The sequence below is a fragment of the Nuphar pumila genome, chromosome 15 (genome assembly GCF_984573655.1).
Source record: "Nuphar pumila chromosome 15, dmNupPumi1.hap1.1, whole genome shotgun sequence".
Classification (NCBI taxonomy): domain Eukaryota; kingdom Viridiplantae; phylum Streptophyta; class Magnoliopsida; order Nymphaeales; family Nymphaeaceae; genus Nuphar; species Nuphar pumila.
Genome location: NC_143263.1, coordinates 88,956,694 through 88,976,857, shown reverse-complemented (window position 1 = coordinate 88,976,857; position 20,164 = coordinate 88,956,694).

Sequence of the window (20,164 nt, the reverse complement as noted above, 5' to 3'; positions counted from 1 at the left end):
CATATAGGATGGGGTCTCTCTAAGGTACCCCACACTACACCTATGTGGGAAGAGGTGAAGAGCCACCAAAAGCCTCCAAGAAAAATCGGTGGTGTATTTATAGAGGTTTTGAGGGTCATAATGAGATGTGTGGTGGACCACACATGAGGGGAGATGAAGTCTAGCCCTCCACTCCAAAAGTCAAATTTTCATGTTGACTCTCTCTTATAAAACATGTGTTGTTTTTCATAAAAATAGCATGCTACATTAAGGCCTCTACACATGCTTGCCAAATATGTTTTACCTTAGGGAAAGGGTAGATCCTTCCTTGGGATCCCATGAGAAGAGGCTCTTTGAGCCTCACCTCCTCATACAGATCCAATTCCAAGGAGAGTCCATATGGCAAAATCACCCCCTACATAGTTGGCTTAGTTGGTTCCATTCCAACTAAGGGTATATATATATAATTTTAATATATATACTTTTTAGATTCATTTATTTCTTAAATTTTTATTTTGGTAATCCCTACCTAGGTAATTTCCATATTGGATCCCCAATTTGATCCAACTCCAATTGGTTTTGATTCAACCCAAGCTCACTTAGTTTATTTAATATTTAGTATGTATCTTTCATCAACCATAGTTTGCTTAACTCACCTAGTTAATATTTATCTATTAAGGTAATTAGCCATTAGCATAGCAGAATAACAATTTTCTCTAAATGGCTAATTGGTTAACTTTCTTATTTATTTTTAATTATCAATCTGAATATTTAATTGTCACAATACCTAGGGAAAACCTAGAACTTAAGTATTTACTTAAATCAAACACATATACAAAACAATTTGGTCCGGTGAAGTGATTTTTTTTCACATTGAACACTGAAAGTCTTAAATTACTGATTTTTGTGTGTGGATCTTACAAGGGCTCCACAGAATGCTACCTCATCTCTCTCTCTCTCTCTATCTATCTCTCGCACTTGTGCGACAATAAGAGGATGGCGGTGAGTGCTCTCTCTTCCCCCTTTTCTTATTTCTTCTCCGTTCTTCTCTCTCTCTATCTTACTCTCTCTTCTTCCCTTTTCTCTTTATTTTCCTTCTTCGCTCCTCTCTTTCTTATTCTTCTTCTTCTCTCTATCTCTCTTTGATTAGGGATTTGATTAGGGCTATGATTAGGACTTTAATTAGGGCTTTGAAATAAAAATTTTATTAGGGATTTATCAAATTTCTTTAATTAGGGTTTTTTTATATTTAGTTTGACTAGGTTTTTCTTTTATTTGATTAGTTTTTTTTTTTAAATTAGGTCTTTAAATCAAATATCTTTAATTAGGGATTTTGATATTTAATTTAATTAGGGATTTTTTTCTTTAATTAGGATTTTGAATCAAATATATTTAATTAGACATTTTTATATTTAATTTGATTATGGTTTTTCTTTTGTTTAATTAAGGCTATATTTTTATTTTCTTTGATTAGGGATTGAATTAAGGTTTTTTTATATTTTATTTTATGGTTTATTTATGGTTTCTTTAATTTTTATGGTTTATTTTTCTTGTAGTTTATTGTGTTTTGATGCCGAGTTGGCTCAAGCTTGATCCGTTTAAGCTCAGCTAAAACTTGCTAAAAAAAATAAATGAGTTGAGCTTGCATAAGGATTCATGTTTAGTACATGTAAACTAGCCGAGCTTGATCAGCCAGTCTAGCTCATATAAGCTCAGTAAGCCCGATTAAGCTCAACTCACATAGATATGTAAAGAAATTATACTTTATATATGTATTATTTTGTTTATAATATATAAAAAAGGTCTTGACTTAATGGCATGAGTTCAATTCCCATTGTCTTTCTTTCTTTCAGAAAGGCTTTTGACACGATTAAAAATAAAATAAAATTAAATTAAAGGTATTCGGCTCGAGTCGAGACGAGCTATGCTCTAGGGCAAAATGTGTTCAAGCTCAGCTCATGCTCGAGTCAAACTTCAACAACCAAAATTTCTTCTCGAGCCGAGACAAGCTCAGCTTGAACCCGACTCATGTGCATCCCTAGGTTTATTTATGATTTATTTTCTTGTAGAGGATTTTGTGATTTATTTATGATTTTTGTATTTGTATATAAAAATATGAATTCCTATTTTTTTCTCAAATTACCCAAAATTTAAACATTTTTTGGTACTTAGATCCAGTTTTAGATCCATATTCGAGATTAAATTCCATTTGTTTGATAAAATTTTATAATTGGATCCATTATGATGCCGCTTAAAGAATTTATATATAAAAAAATATGTTTTTTTTGTCAAATTACCCCCCAATTTTTTTTTAGTATTTAGATTGAATCCGAGATCTATATTTAAGGCTAAAATCTATAATAAACATGTTAAAACACTCGTATGGTGAAGTTGATCCAGTCATATGATCCGAAATGAAGTTATCCAACTCATTATCTATATGTGTCCAAGTTGTCTCCATAGTGTAAATCAAACACCAAACACAAGGAACACAACTTTTTGTCCAGTCGAAACTAACACTGAATATAGTATAATTGTTATAGAACATACAAAACATGTGTTCTATTTTATATGTTTTATTGCTTTGTCGAATCTTGGAGAAGCAATCAAACACACCCTAAATGGATAAAGGCCTGGTGGTGGCCACTATGACCACCCCCAAGGAGTAGCCATAGCATTTCTCGATCAAGCACCCTTTGTTTCATGGATTTTTTGGGTGCATCAAAGTTTCTTGGATGCTTTTCCATTCTAGCCCTCTTGGACCTGACCTTCTCTGGAAAAATAGCCATGGTAGAACTAAAAGGCAAAAATCCCTCTCGACCCCTGGGCAAAAATGTCTTCTTGACCACGCTCAATGAAGAAGCTCTCTCTCTCTCTCTCTCTCTTTGGGTGGCCATTGGGCTCATGTCGCTCATCTGACCCATATCTTGATTTTAGCTTGGGTTGGGCCAATCGAGTATTTTGTATTTTACACATGGGCCATATTACTTAATCGGGTCAGGCCCTGCCTGTTCAATCGGGCATGGGATAAAGTTTACAGCCTAGGGCCAACTTTTTATGGACTTTAATTAGTTCTTGTGAGCGAAATTTTCCCTACCTTCGTCCTGATCTTCCCCTTCGGCCCCATCGGATCCCTGGCATCGAGGAGGTCAAGCGACCATTGGCAAGGCTCGCCGAACGATCCCGCTGGCCGATGATCTCGCTGGCTGATGAAGCGGAACCTCGTGCTTGCCGTCGTAAGGCTCGCCGAACGATCTCGCTGGCCGATGTCGACCGCCACGACGACCGTCGAGCCGTCGCCAAACTTCGACGCAACAGAGGAATGCGGGGGAATCTCGATGAAGGGTGTGCGGATCGTGAGGCGGCCACTATACCTGGACATGCAGGCGACGTCGCCGGTGGACCCACGGGTGCTGGACGCGATGTTGCCCTTCTTCACTGGCCACTTCGGCAACCCCCATTCCCGCACTCACCTCTACGGTTGAGAGTCTAATGTCTTCTTTTATAATCGTTGTAATTTTGAAAAGATTTTAAATGTAAAACATGTGAAAACCAAACATCAAATAATAAAAACCGGTTCTCACTAGTGGATGAGACCGGGTCGAACTCAGGGAACGGGAATATTTCGTATTCAAACACACAAATCTAAACTATTCTTTATTGCCGAATTATTAAAATGTAAAATGTTCGAGAAAAGTAAAAACAACTATCTATTACAACAAATGAATACCCTTCGCAGAGGGCGTAAAATGCAATATTTACAAACCCATAATTAAATTCCTAATTCTAAACTGAAAAGTAAAAAGAAGCTTCTACTCTTGCACTTTCGTGTCACGTATGCGCTTCAGCTCCACTCCTGTGCTATCCTGCACAAATCAAACGAACACGAGCAGTACAAGAGAGAGAAGTAAAAACTATACTAAAAACAGTTTATGCTAATTCAATGCTAAAACATGAAAACAATCTAATGACACATAACTAAGTAATTCGATGACTAACTAACTGATTACTAAGCAATTAACAACGCTAATTATCTAACAACTTACTTAACTAACAACTAATTACTTAACTACAATATTGACTAACAATTACAAAATGAAGAAGACAATCAAGACATGCAAAACAGAAAAATTAAGAATTGAAATGAAAATAGAAAATCAAGGTATTGAAAAACAGGAAAACAACAGGTAAAAACTAGAAAATGAATGTAAAACAGAAATTGAATGTAAAATACAACATTAAAAATTACAGAAAACAGGAAAATCAATGTTAAATAGGAAACTAACTGTAATGTAAAAGCAGGAATTTAAAGAATGAAACAAACAGAAAATCAAAATGGAAACAAGCAGAAAATTCAGTATTACAAAAATAGGAAATGACTTGAATAAAAAAAAATCAGGAAATACAAAACTGGAAATGAAAAACTGGAAAACAGGGAATTGGAAATGGAAGAAACATGAATTGAACTAAAAAAACTGGAAAATGAATTAAATGAAAGCATAGAATGAATGTAAAAGCAAAAACAGAAAATTACAAATTTCAAAAAATAAAAACATGCTGCAAACAGGAAATTCAAAACATGAAATTTTAGAAAACAGAAACAGACGGTGAATGAAAGAGACAGAAATTAAAACAAGAATATGAAATAAGAAACAGGAATGAAAAACAGAATATGTATGAAAAAAAAAACAGTAACTCGATTGAATGAAATTATATCAGACAGAAATCAATCCGGCAATCAAATGTTTTAAAGTTTAATCATCAAGCACAATTCCAACGATTCATTCCAGACTTACAATAGATCAGAATTTAAACACACGATCTGACATCACACCATCAATCACCAGATTCCATAAAAAAAAACTCAGTAACAGGAAATAGAAATAAAAATCAACTCTATCTACGATATTATGATGAAAATAAAAATCAAAACACACAATTGCTGAATTAAAGCAAACTGAAAATCAAATCAACGGAAAAAAAATCAATAGAATACAAACAGGAAAATTGAGAATCAAGATTTGAATAAAAACTGGAAGATAAGAAAAAAAAAATAGGAAGACACAGAAAATCAGCATCCGATGTATATTTTTTCTTTCGTTTTTTTTTCTGAAACAAAAACACGATCGATTGATAAGACAAAGAAGAAGAAACAGATGATGAATTTGAAGAAGAAGAAGAAGAAGAAGAAGAAGAAGAAGATACAGAGGATGACTTACCGTACCAGAGGAGTTAAAAGAGAAGTTGTGGCCTCCACCACTCACGCCATTGCCGGACTGAGTAGCCACTTCCACCGGAAAAGAAAAGAGAGATAGGGAGAAGGGGAAGAAAGAGGTAAGAAACACGGTGGAGGGGAAGGATTAGGAAAGAGAGAAGAGAGGGAAAGAGGGGAAAGATGAGGTTCAGGCGAAAATGAGGAGACACCCATTTTTTCCCCTTTTTGGTTTTTAAAACAGCAAAACCGATTTGAATTGGTTTGTTGCATTTTGTCAAAAAATCTAAAAACTGCTTAAAAAAACTTTTATTTGCTAAAAGACTCAAAACTAAACTAGTTTACTCTAATCTAATTCTACTTATGATTATTTTATATATATTTTTTATTTTTATTGAAAACTAAAACTAAAACTACTATGTTAATATCAAACATTAAAATATGTACTAAAATGCAAAATAAAGCTACTTTTTCAAGCATTTTCTAATTTTCAATCCTTTTAGCTCATTTACTGAAAACTAACATAAAATTGGGTTTTTGAAACATTTTTTCATAAAATCATGCATATTTTAATGTTAATTAACTCTGAAATATATGCATGATCAAATACCCCCATGCTTATGTTTTGCTAGTCTCCGAGCAAACTAGAAAAATGCAAGAAATCAAACTATCACCTAACTCACTTTCGTAGGAATCACGGTTGCATTTAGCTCATGCAACAAGCCCTTTCGACCCCTGGGTTACCCCAGTGGACGAGTAAGGTCTCGTGAGGGTTTGCAGTGATGCTACCCATAAACATCTCTGTCATATATGCATAATATTACACATCTTCACAAGTAGTAGGCAATTAAAGCCTTTGTTTTCACAAATATTTCATGTTACAAAAAAATCAAAACATAATTAGAGTCTTTTATACACCACCACAGAAAAAGAATTTCTTTCACTTTTCTAAATATCACAATTATTTATGTTTTATTCTTAGAAAATCCAATAAAAACAAGTTATTATTTACTAATCCTCACTCATATGTTTTCTGCACAGGTTTTCTCAATCACACTTCTAAGCACTGAACTTTTCTTTCTTTTTAAGCTCTTTTCTTGATTTTTCATTTTTCACGCTTTTTCTTTTTGCGTATTCATTCTTCTCTTATAGCTTGCGTGTGGTCTGCTTTTATGCCTTGTGCAATGTCAATATCTTCTATACTTTTTTCAATGCATACCAAAAGATATCAACTAAGACATAAAAGTGACTTATTTCATTCACCTTTATAACGTGAGAGTCAAACATTTTAACTTGTATCTGTTCTCAGCTACTTAGGATCACGAAGTTTTCCACTCTCCTTTTCGAAATGGAATCCAAAAGTTTCAACTTACATCTAAGTCTCATCTACTAAGGATTGTGAAATTATCCAAACAACCTAACACATGCTCTTTTTCACTTTTTGAGCTCATTTTTACGCTTTGGTTCATTTGCTTAGTTTTTCAAAAATAGAACTGTGCATATTCATATTTATGATTCAAAATAAATTCTAACATGTATTTATCATCATTTTTTCGAAATCCGCATAAACAACCATAATTTTTAGATCTATGACAAAAATTTTTTTTTGTGGGGATTAAAAATCCTCTAAAAATATCAGATTTGAAATAACATTCATATAAGTTCAAACTCTTTCTTTAAAAATCTACTTTTCATGAGAGATGTGTAAACATGTGCAAAAACGTAAACAAAAATATCAAGGTGTACAAACTACACCCTCCCCCATGCTTATATGACACTGTCCCAGTGGCACTCCCCCATGCTTATATGAAACTACTTGAATGCACATGAGAGAAATAAATGAGGGAAGAGAGTAGAAACAACTTGTCATGAATTATAAATGCACGTTCTATGAATGTAATGAATGCAATGTATACATGACAAAACATAAAACTCATAGAAAGAGATAGAAAATGAAAAATAAAACCAAATAAAATCTACAAATCCTAAAAATGAATGTAATACTGTACAAAATATGGGTTGCCTCCCATAAAGCGCTAAGTTTGATGTCCCCAGCCAGACGGATCTCTGGAAAAACCTTTATCGTCCATGAGATCAATGGACATGAAGTCAGGCTCAATCGGGCTCTATAAAGAAAAGAGTGTCATCTGTGACACTGCGCACTGTGTTTCCATCCCTTCTACCTCTAAATGTAGCATCATGACTCTCTCGACATGAAGAACAGAGATTAGTCTCATCTGAGAGACTGGTCAAGAAATGAGAGTCTAGGACCGACCGACTATCAATGAATGCAACTTCAGATAAGTGGTGAATATAATCTGGCTTGACTTGGTCAACCACCTTCTGCATCTGTACCTCTTGCTTACTAAAAACAATCGGTGATCCTAAAGGCTGAGAAAATGGGGCTTTATGAATATGTGATGATAATGCATGCTGTGGGCCAGGCCCCTTCTGCTGAGGTATCATGGAGATCGACTCGTCAGTAGAAATGATATGGGGCTCATGAGTCGATTCCAAAATAGGATGATACGTCTTCCCGCTCTGAAGGGATGTAACAGACTTAACCTACTCATGATGTGAATTGTTTGGATGCAGGTTAAATGACACAGAATCCTCTCCCTTTGAGATGACAACAAGCCTACTAGATGGGTTTCCCTGGCTTTGTCTACTCAATGTCTGAGCTAACTGTCCCATTTGAGTCTCTAGCTTCGCTATTGACTGCGTATGGGAGCAAAGAGTGGCCTTGATATCAGAAAAGACCTCTAACATCTTTTCTTGAAATGATGAACTTGGAATGGGCTCCTGAGGAAAAGGTAGACTAGACTGGGGATAGACCTGTGGAAAAATGGGCTGCGAGTAACCTTGTGAAGGGTTACTGTGTCTATATTGTGTCTGGGAGGGCTGATGAGATGGAGAAATGAACTGGTTTCGCCAACCTGGGTTATATGATGGTGTAAATGAATCAGACATGGGTCTAGCGAAACCTTGGGCAACATTCACCTGCTCCTGAACGAATTCAGGATATAATGGCGCTGCTGGACAATCTGAAACACAATGTGCAGGGCTAGCACATAGCTCACACACTCTTTCTACTGGACTTCTCGAAGAATTGGCTAGGAATTGATCTAACTTCCTAGTCAACTGGTCAACCTTGGTACGCAATTCTAACTCAGACCCAACTTTGGAAATCCCTACTTTCCTAGGACCACTAGACACAGATGTAGTCCTATCGAGCCGTGAAGACAAAGCTTGATGCATCGTGTTTTCACTCAAGGTCTCGAATAGAGACCACGCCTCATCCTCACTCTTGAGCATAAAAGTGGCCCCACAAGACGAATCAACCATTTGACGGTGCTTCTCAGTAAGCCCATCAAAGAAATACTGCACCAACTGCCAACGAGGCACCTGGTGATGGAGACACCTGCGGAGAAGATCTTTTAATCTCTCCCAAGACTCGTGAAACTGTTCTCCCTCAATTTGAAAAAAACTGGTTATAGCTTTACGAAACTGATTCGTTTTACCAATTGGGAAGTACTTTTTGAGGAATTCGCGCTCTATTCCTTCCCAAGTAGTAATATGAACCGTCTCAAGAGATTTTAGCAAGTGCTTGGCTTTATCTTTGAGAGAGAACAGAAACAAAGTCCACCTCATAGCGTCGTCTCCAAAGTTGTTGATTCGCACATTCGAGCAAACCTCTAAGAATTCGTCGAGATGACGATATGGGTTCTTATTGCTAAGGCCATAAAACGAAGGTAGCATTTGAATCACACTAGCCTTAATCTCAAAATGGCTCACTCCTACATCAGGTCTCATGATGCAGGAGGCAGAAGTATACGTATTTGGCATGAAGTACTCCCTCAAAGGACAGATCAAATGATGATCGTCAGCCATTGCGTACACCTTGGAGTAGATCGGTGTAACACATGTCCTAACTTTGGGTTTTTTACCTAACTAACGCACTAAGCGGCCAAACCACGCAAACCACAAAGCGAGTAGACTAAAAACAACAAAAACTAAACAAACACCACGCAGTTACACATAACAGAGATTATGCAAAAGAAATATGAAATCTATGTGTACGGTACCAATCGTACACAGTCACCTCTAAGAGGATCTTAGTAGGTGGGCTGTGCAGAAAAGTAAGCTCGTCTCTACGATATGCACATACGTGGTTCTAAACATAAATGCAACACAAACAATAGGCAATAAAGTGAATAATAATATTACGCCGTTCCCCGGCAACGGCGCAAAAAATTTGATGTCTTCTTTTATAATTGTTGTAATTTTGAAAAGATTTTTAAATGTAAAACATGTGAAAACCAGACATCAAATAATAAAAACCGGTTCTCACTAGTGGATGAGACTGGGTCGAACTCAGGGAACGAGAATATTTCGTATTCAAACACACAAATCTAAACTATTCTTTATTGCTGAATTATTAAAATGTAAAATGTTCGAGAAAAGTAAAAACAACTATCTATTACAACAAATGAATACCCTTCGCAGAGGGCGTAAAATGCAATATTTACAAACCCATAATTAAATTCCTAATTTTAAACTGAAAAGTAAAAATAAGCTTCTACTCTTGCACTTTCGTGTCACGTATGCGCTTCAGCTCCACTCTTGTGCTATCCTGCACAAATCAAACGAACACGAGCAGTACAAGAGAGAGAAGTAAAAACTATACTAAACACAGTTTATGCTAATTCAATGCTGAAACATGAAAGAAATCTAATGACAAATAACTAAGTAATTTGATGAGTAACTAACTGATTACTAAGCAATTAACAACGCTAATTATCTAACAACTTACTTAACTAACAACTAATTACTTAACTACAATATTGACTAACAATTACAAAATGAAGAAGACAATCAAGAGATGCAAAACAGAAAAATTAGGAATTGAAATGAAAACAGAAAATCAAGGTATTGAAAAACAAGAAAACAATAGGTAAAAACTAGAAAATGAATGTAAAACAGAAATTGAATGTAAAATACAACATTAAAAATTACAGAAAATAGGAAAATCAATGTTAAACAGGAAACTAACTGTAATGTAAAAACATGAATTTAAAGAATGAAACAAATAGAAAATCAGAATGGAAACAAGCAGGAAATTCAGTATTACAAAAACAGGAAATGACTTGAATAAAAAAAATCAGGAAATACAAAACTGGAAATGAAAAACTGGAAAACAGGGAATTGGAAATGGAAGAAACATGAATTCAACTAAAAAAAAACTGGAAAATGAATTAAATGAAAGCATAGAATGAATGTAAAAGCAAAAACGGGAAATTACAAATTTCAGAAAATAAGAACATGCTGCAAACAGGAAATTTAAAACAGGAAATTTTAGAAAACAGAAATAGACGATGAATGAAAGAGACAGAAATTAAAACAAGAATATGAAATAAGAAACATGAATGAAAAACATGATATGTATGAAAAAAAACAGTAACTCAATTGAATGAAATTATATCGGACAGAAATCTATCCGGCAATCAAATGATTTGAAGTTTAATCATCAAGCACAATTCCAACGATTCATTCTAGACTTACAATAGATCAGAATTTAAAAACACAATCTGACATCACACCATCGATCACCAGATTCCATAAAAAAAAACTCAGTAATAGGAAATAGAAATGAAAATCGACTCTATCTACGATATTATGATGAAAATAAAAATCAAAACACACAATTGCTGAATTAAAGCAAACTGAAAATCAAATCAACGGAAAAAAAATCAATAGAATACAAACAGGAAAATTGAGAATCAAGATTTGAATAAAAACTGGAAGATAAGAAAAAAAAAAATAGGAAGACACAGAAAATCAGCATCCGATGTATATTTTTTCTTTCGTTTTTTTTTCTGAAACAAAAACACGATCGATTGATAAGACAAAGAAGAAGAAACAGATGATGAATTTGAAGAAGAAGAAGAAGAAGAAGAAGAAGATGCAGAGGATGACTTACCGTACCAGAGGAGTTAAAAGAGAAGCTGTGGCCTCCACCACTCACGCCATTGCCGGACTGAGTAGCCACTTCCACCAGAAAAGAGAAGAGAGATAGGGAGAAGGGGAAGAAAGAAGTAAGAAACATGGTGGAGGGGAAGGATTAGGAAAGAGAGAAGAGAGGGAAAGAGGGGAAAGATGAGGTTCAGGCGAAAATGAGGAGACACCCATTTTTTCCCCTTTTCGGTTTTTAAAACAACAAAACCGATTTGAATCAGTTTGTTGCATTTTTTCAAAAAATCTAAAAACTGCTTAAAAAACTTTTATTTGCTAAAAGACTCAAAACTAAACTAGTTTACTCTAATCTAATTCTACTTATGATTATTATATATATATTTTTTATTTTTATTGAAAATTAAAACTAAAACTAAAACTACTATGTTAATATCAAACATTAAAATATGTACTAAAATGCAAAATAAAGCTACTTTTTCAAGCATTTTCTAATTTTCAATCCTTTTAGCTCATTTATTGAAAACTAACATAAAATTGGGTTTTTGAAACATTTTTTCATAAAATCATGCATATTTTAATGTTAATTAACTCTGAAATATATGCATGATCAGAGTCGGACGAGGCGGTCAAGCACGTCAGGGAGCAGGTCTCTTCCATGCCACCTACCTCCCAGTCGGCTTCGACGACCTCCTCAACCTCGACCACCTCCGCGACGCCATCCGCCCCGACACCGGCCTCGTCTCCGTCATGGCTGTCAACAACGAGATCAGTCTGTTATGACCTCTGTGAGACCCAATCGAAGATCTTGAGGCCGAGGGAGTACGACTTGTTGGGATCCGGTGGTGGGTCATCTTCCTCCTCCGCCGCCGTCGACGAATCGGTCCAAGTCCAGCCTATTACTGCCGGAATACCGCCCGACAGTGAGCAATTTTTTAAAATTTTTTTTTTTAAAAATTAGCGACGGATTAGTGACAGATATTATTCGTCGCTAATTTAAAATAGCGAAGGACTCGCGACAGATATTATCTATCGCTAATTTAAAATAGTGACAAACTCACGACGGATCATTTTTGTTGCTAATCCATCACAAATTAGCGACATATAAGTTTTGTCGTTACTTAGCGTCAAAAAATTCACGATAGAAGCTATCCGTCTCTAATCCGACGCTAATCCATCGCTAAACTGTTTAGCGGCGGATTTAGGTTATCGCTAATCCACAGATTTCTTGTAGTGAATTCCACTCAACTTCTAAAAACCATGAAGCTGCCATCATCTCTATGCACTTATCTATAGAAATTGACGATGACAAAATTCATGTTTTCAACGATCCAAATATAGAGAGTATATGAACCATGTTGCTCTCTTGTGGTTGATGTGGCATAATACTAAATGGATCCATTTGCACTATTTGAGACAAGGTAGACAAGTCCAACTATAAAGGCTTCTATATCCAAATATAATTGATCGGATCCAAAATGGTTTCACTTATGTCAAACAGGTACTTCAAGGATTGTTTATGTAGTGGATAGGTGTGCATAGGTATTGGTGGGTTTTGAAAAGCATTTTGGTTGGTGAAGGTCCATTTAGGAGATTGGGTTGAGTTTGAGTTAATTTTGACTTGGTTAGGATCCAATTGGATCGCGATCGGATCATGAACACAATGATTCATCTGATCAGATACTGGATTGAAACTTAAGAGGAATAGGTCTGGTTTAACTTCGATCCAGATTCAAAATATGGATGGTCTGATCTTGACTCAGTCTAGTTTGGAATTGGAGCTCCATCTGAGACTGATTAAGTCCATTTTAGGTTTGCAAATTCATATTAGGACCAAGAACAAGTGGTAGGGCCCAACCAGATGGACCTCGATACTGTACAGGGTTTACCCAACATGAAACTGGTGGCTTATATCATAAAACCAATGGATTATGGGTCAGACTCAGGCCAAAAGATAAGGAACCCAGTTTTGGGCCTGAGAACTGGCCTAGAACCCAATTTTGGGGTCAAATCGGTTCAAAGAATTGGTTCCTCCAAAGGGGACTTTGGGTGGGACTCCACTTGGTCTAGGAAACCCTAGGTGGAGTTCCCCACCCGCCTGGTAATGGAGCAGAACCCTTCCTGTCGGCAACGACAAAGCTCTCGTTGGCGAAGAGAAGGGACCCCACTGGCCAGTGGTGAGGGTGGTTGACCGGCAAGCCGCCTGTCTCCCACCCTGTAGGGCTAGAAAGGGTTCGCTCGCCCCTCACCACCGAAGGCCAAGGCATCCCTCACCAGCAGTGGCAAGAGTGGTGCCGCCGACCAGAAGGGACCTTGTTAGCCCCTATGGCTCTCTTGGTTGAGGTGGGTCGAAGAAGACCCCCTCCCCCGCACGGCCTTATTGAAAGAAGGATGGAGGGTCGGGGGCTCGAGCCTCCCTGTCGATGATTTCTGCATGGGGGAGAGGCTCTTGCTAGCCTCTTTCGATCACTTGGAATGGTTGGTCGTGCGAGCTCATCTTAGACGATGATCGTTGTGTGCGTACCTGATCCAAAATTGTCGACCCACCCCCGTTGATGTGGCTTTCTTTATTAATCTCTCTTATGCGATCATTATTATTCTTCCCTTCATTCGGGCATTGCGATGCAACTTTTTCAATAGAGTATTTTAAAAAGATATTTTCAATAAAAATATTTGTGCAAACCATGCATCAAATAATAAAAACCGGTTCACACTAACGGTGAAGTTCGGGTCGAACTTAGGGAATGAGAAAAATACTTTGTATTCCATAAATAATTAAGCTACTATTTATTGTCTTGGAGATAAAAATTAATTAATGAATAAGAGTGTAGCCCCTATAGAGAGCTTAAACAAATAAAAATAATAAGTGCCTTATTACAAACCCCAGATTGAATTGAATTAAATAAAATAAAAACTTAATCTAAAAATAAAGAAAAAGTCTTCAGTGCTTGAGTCTTTTGTTTCTTTGATCTTCTTCTATGTTGAGCAATTTTGCATGGTTTGATTAAGGACTCTTTGAGGGCTTGAAGGGCCTTTTGAGGGAACCTTTTAGGAACCTCAGAAGGCTCTTCAGAGATACAAAAAGGGGCTCACCGCCCGCCTAAATGCTTCTCTGCAAAACAAAAACACAAAACACAAAACACAAAAATGCATGAAGAAATCTATGCTAAAATTTGGAGTTAGTTTGATGAAAAATCACAAAAAATCAAGATTCTAACTAATAAATAAACCTGTAACAAATTAACATGTAACAAACTACCCACTAAATGACAAAATAGTAGAACTAACTAACTAAATTGATAAAAATGTGAATGAATACGTAACAAGCTAACAACTAATTATGAATCAAACTAATCTATGATAACTCTTTAACAATTAATTGACTTAAACAAGGAAACCATGAACTAGAACTAATTGATTTAATCAATACTACCCAGCAACTAAGTATATTTTAATTACAGAAAAATGCTGACTTAATAATCATAAAATACTAGCTCTACGCTAATCACATCTAACAAACACGTTATACTAAGAAAAACCGATAATGAAGACAATATAGAGAACTCGACTAACCTTGTTATTCTATTTTTTTTCTTTCTTTTTAAATATTTTAAACCCAATAATCGAGTCTAAACTAAACTAAACTAATAACAGTAAAATACTCAAGAACTAATCAAATCTACCAAAAAATCAAAATAGCTAACAAAGATTAACTAAAACAAATAACTAATGATGAATGACTAACATAAAGAATATCAGGGATTAATCAAACCGACTACATGTAATCAAATTATTTCAAAACAAACAAATAAACTAAAAAAAATGTTAAACACTATAACTAGTGGACTCAAACACGGCTAATCTAGGTTAAGCTATATATTTTTTCTTTTTATATTTTCCAGATGCTAACTAATAAATTATCTAAGATGCAATATGTTGAAAATAAAATAAGATTGAATCATACCATATGCGATGAAACTAAAAACTAACTACGATGCATGCGATGCTATGATCCTAAACTACGAAGAAGGGAGAGAAGAAGCAAACCGTCATATTTGCTTCCGATGGATGGGTTAACAAGAGAGTGTGTTTGATCCCAAGCTGCACACACGCCTCCCCGACGAAGAAGATGATGTTGTCGACGACGAGATGGATTAGAAGCAAGAAGAAGAAGAAGAAGAAGAAGAAGAAAGGGAAGAACAGGGAAAAGAAGAAATCAGCAAAGAGAGAGGAGAGAGAGGAAGCAAGGGGGCGAGTTTTCAAAATAAGGAAAAATGTCCTCTCTTGCTGAAAAAGGACTATTTATAATCCAAATTAGGTTAAAACATAACTTTTAAAAAAGAGTCCGATAATTTTCAAGAATTTCCAAAAGAGGTCGCCTCTAGAAAACATGTTTTGCTAAAATAAAAATTCCTAAACTAATTAAAATTAGTTAATTACAACCTAATCTAACTAAACTATAATTAAGAAAATTCTAAAACTAATAAAAAATACTAAAAACGTAGGGCAAGCTTTAAAATTGACGATTTTCCAATATTTTCAATTTCAATGCGGTTTCTCAAAACTAACGATAAAAATGAGTTTTTAATATGAATTTTCTATGGATCATGCATAAATATGGATGAATAAAATGCAAAATATATGCATGATCACGTTGCATGAATGCTTCAAACATCTTTTTCAATCGATTGAGCTGTTGATTAATCTTAGAGAATCATTGATCAAATTTCGCAAGCTTTTGATTTGCATCTATCACCGTCATTCTCAAGCTTTGCAGGTCAACCTTCACATTAGTCACCTCTGCAGGAAGATCTATCATTGAATCCTTCGCTTCAACCACGATTTCTGACACGTTCTCTGCTTGACATCGTCACAAGATTGAGGTCTTCCTCTGATACTACTTTGATATAAATAGAGATGGCTCATTTTACGAGAAAACTATGTTACACTACTCCTAAACACAAAAATCTAAAGAAAAATAGAAAAAACAAAAAAATACATAAAACTCGAGAAAACAATAATTCTTAATCATCCAACTCTCTTTTTTCTAATCTCTACCACATAACAAGTGTTTATAGAAAATAAAACTCTAACCTTACTACAGATCTTGAATAAAATCTGAACAAGAAAGCAAACCCAAAACAGAAATCCAAATCTTAAATACTAACTATGGATCCTGGATGGCTTATGAACCCGGCTTGCCGATAATTCAAAGCTGGTTCTCACTAAAAACACGTAGATTACATCCATAGTGTCACTTGAACCAAAAAAATTTTGAACTGTCCTGATGGTTGCATCATTGAGAGAGAGAGAGAGAGAGAGAGGTTGCATGATGGCTTGTATCAGAAGGAAGTAATCTCCCTCAAGGTAGTTTTATTGGTGAGAGAGAATATTTGCTATTGAGTTTTTGACTTTGCCGTTTGGTTCCCAAGGACATGACTTTGGTTGCGATGAGTTATCGTATAATGTGTTATGGTAATCTTGTATTTGTTTATTATTAGATGCGTAGTGTAATATCTAGGTCAAGCGTCATTATATAAAACAAAAAATCCGAAGGCAAGAACGTTATGAGTTTTCTTCCATTTTTTCTAGATGAACATGGAAACTCTCCCCAAGTAAAAGGTATTTTAATGAAATTCTATTTTTTTCCCCAGATTTCCACATTGTTGTGCTAAACGTCCCCTGTGGGTTGAAAAAATTCAAAATCAAATTTCATGAAGAGTGTTTGTTGGTGCCATGAAGTCCACTGTTCCTACCATACTTGGAGATTTAAGTCTAAACTGTGAGATGCGAAGTTCATGGATTACGTCATAAATATCGATGATATTGTAAAAAAATATCGTGATTTTAATATTATAAGCAGCTTATATTATAATGAAAATAACATAATGGCGTGAAACAAACACCTACATCCAAAAATGTCGTGCATTTGGCATGGCTTTAACCCATTATTAACGCGCTAAAAAACAGTTTTCTTAATGTTTGTTTACTTATATTTACCGCAGTTCCATGCATAATTTGCCTCTATACATTTTATACTTTCAACATTTTCTCCAAAATCTAAATTTTAAAAAAATTATGAGATTTTCCCTGAGTCCAGATTTTCCTGACCAAGTTCACTAATTCCAAGTTTTCCAACCATTAGAGACGTTTAGAGTAGTAGTTCATGAATGTGCGTTGATTCAAACATTGAATCTTGTGTTCAATCCCACAAATGCCCATAAAAATATATATGAATGAGAGAGAGAGAGAGAGAGAGTTCAATCCCACAAATGCCCATAAAAATATATATGAATGAGAGAGAGAGAGAGAGAGCGAGAGAGAGAGAGAGTTCAAGCACACTAATGCCCCATAAAATATATATGAGAGAGTCTTGAGTTTTGAGTAACCATAGAGATTGGGATTAGGGTTTTGAAAATTGTGGGTGGTGGTGGAATAAGAGTAGGAATGTGGTTTTGAATGTCTTTGTTTTCTCAAGTTTTGTTTGGGGTTACCAAAGGGGCCTCGGCTTGTTTGGTAGGAGCAGTTAGTGTCCGTCACCTTGTATTGGGACGTTGCAAGTTCAAAACTCAATGGTATGGTTGTATAACTGGTGGGGCCTACCTAATTACTCCATCTTGCCTATAAAATGGATGCCAGATCCTTTTACTAATTTAATAGTGCTTGTATTTTCGAAAAATGACAATGATGCACTTCATTGACTTCCCCAGCACAAGTCCCTAGTCCTCACTCCACTCACCACCTTGAGAACAGCCCAGTGCTGTACATTCTAGACAATGGTACCCGTGTATGTCGCTTCTTTTAGTTCGAGATCAACAGTTGATTTGACCGGGTCGGGTCTTGGTGGATCCAGATCATGATCTATTCAACAATGCATGACCAATGTGGAATCCAATACCAGTAAATCCACGTTTACCTTTATTATTTGAACCATCTAAGGCTGCCTCACTTAACCGAGCTCAGCCTAAAACAAAGGAAATACTGCTTTCAAGATTTTTGAGTGGGGGTCATAAAAACGTTACTGCTTTTAGAGTGTGAAGTTAGCTTCAAAAAGAAAAAGAAAAAGAAAAAGAAAAAGAAAAAGAAAGAAACAATTAAAAGTTGCTATTGATTAGTAGTAGTGCCAAGTTAAATGTTTACATTTACCACCGGAGGCTCCGCTTGTCTGGCAGGAGCAGTTAGTGTACGTCACCTTGTCTTTGGACGTTGCAAGTTCGAACCCCAAATGGTACGATTGTATAACTGGTAGGGGTCTGCTAACCCCAGTTTTCTCTGTCGAAAAAAAAGATGTTTACATTTTGTCTTTTAAACTGCAGTGATAGGGGGGTGATAGAGAAGGAAAAACTAGAGTGAAAATTAAGAAGATTTCCAAAGTAACAAATAAAGAGCCGGAAACAGGGAAAGAAACAAAAGAAGAAAAGAAAAAATTACCCAACCTAAAAAGTAAAAAGATTACAACTTTCTTGTATAAATTATTTACGTACTTTTATAATTGAAAGTCATAAGTGCAGACTATTTAGAACAAATCTGAACCATTGAATGTGTTCCACATAGTTATATGTAATGCCCTCAAATTTCTAAATTGAAAAATTTAGAAAAAAAATTAAAAATTTCTTTGTCGATCTAAAATAAGGTTTATGGAACAACAAAAATCATTAGTTACAAGTGTGGTGTAAACCACATAGGCCTGTATCCAACTTCCCCCATAGGGCTTGGATCCAAGTCTAACAACAAAGATTCTATTCTGAATCCCATCCCCTTTTGTTTTTCAAACAACTAGAGTAATTTAAATGCACATAAATAAAACAAGACAAATTTGAGGAAAAATAGATATCATTTCAAAATAAATATGATGCAAGGTTTAGACAATCGAAAGCTTAAAATTTTTGACAAGTTTTATCAAAACATAAAAAATAAAGCCTAGAAGCCTTCATCCATCATCCATGCCTCACATCACAACCTCCGCTGTTAAGCAAATCATTACTCACTTATATTCCCTTTAAAGAGTCAGACTCATGAGAGCCTGACAGGTATACACACAAAAATTGCAAAGAACTATATAGCATTAAAACATACATTATATATATTCATGAAAATTATAAGCATGGTAGATATTGAATGGAAACCATGCAACATGTATATTTATCTATCTTATACGTTCAGACATGTTTTCAATACAAAATTGTGTGATTATCAAGGTCTTTGTTTATCTTTGATTGAAGGCTTCCTCGAGTACTCAGGGACGCATAAACATCGTAACAGAATAGATCACTTCAGGTGTTTATTATGTTATTCTATTTTAAATTTTTTGAAAGTCTAACTACCTGGGAGTCCAAGCGGGCGGTCAGTAGCCAAAAAATAGCTCTTGCTTGACACTAGAAGACAATAATTACGATACATCATGTACTGATTACAATAGTTGGGGACCTACCACTTAGGACACATTGATAGCCCCGACCTTCTAACATCTGAGTGACTGAAGACCAACTGGGATGCCTTGCTCTCATAAAATATCAATAAGGTAGATGAACCTATCATTTGTTACTCGAGGCTTGTACTGCCTACCCTCTATAAGGTAGCACAAATTCGTAATAGGTTATGAGGGTTGTCTATCTCATAACCCATTTGTTTGCTCTGGTGAGTTGAATCATTCGAGCATCTCGCCAATGAAGGCAAATCATCATTTATTTAGGTGTACATGTTTATTATTTCTAGTGTACATCCTTTGCACTCGTAGGGTCCTTCATAACCCCAAGCTCATTACAGAGCTAACATTTTTATATGCACGCCTTACAATACAAAAAATAAGTGCATACCACACCCTAATTATTAGTTGGATTCCCTGAACCTCAGGCTCCAATATGAGCCACAACAGTTTATGCATTTTGCCAAAGGTATCATCTCATTTCATTATGCATACATATTATACTATTCCATCAGTTAATACATTCATATTTGGAAACCGAAAAGGTATTTTGGAAAATATACTAAGAACTGAATTCA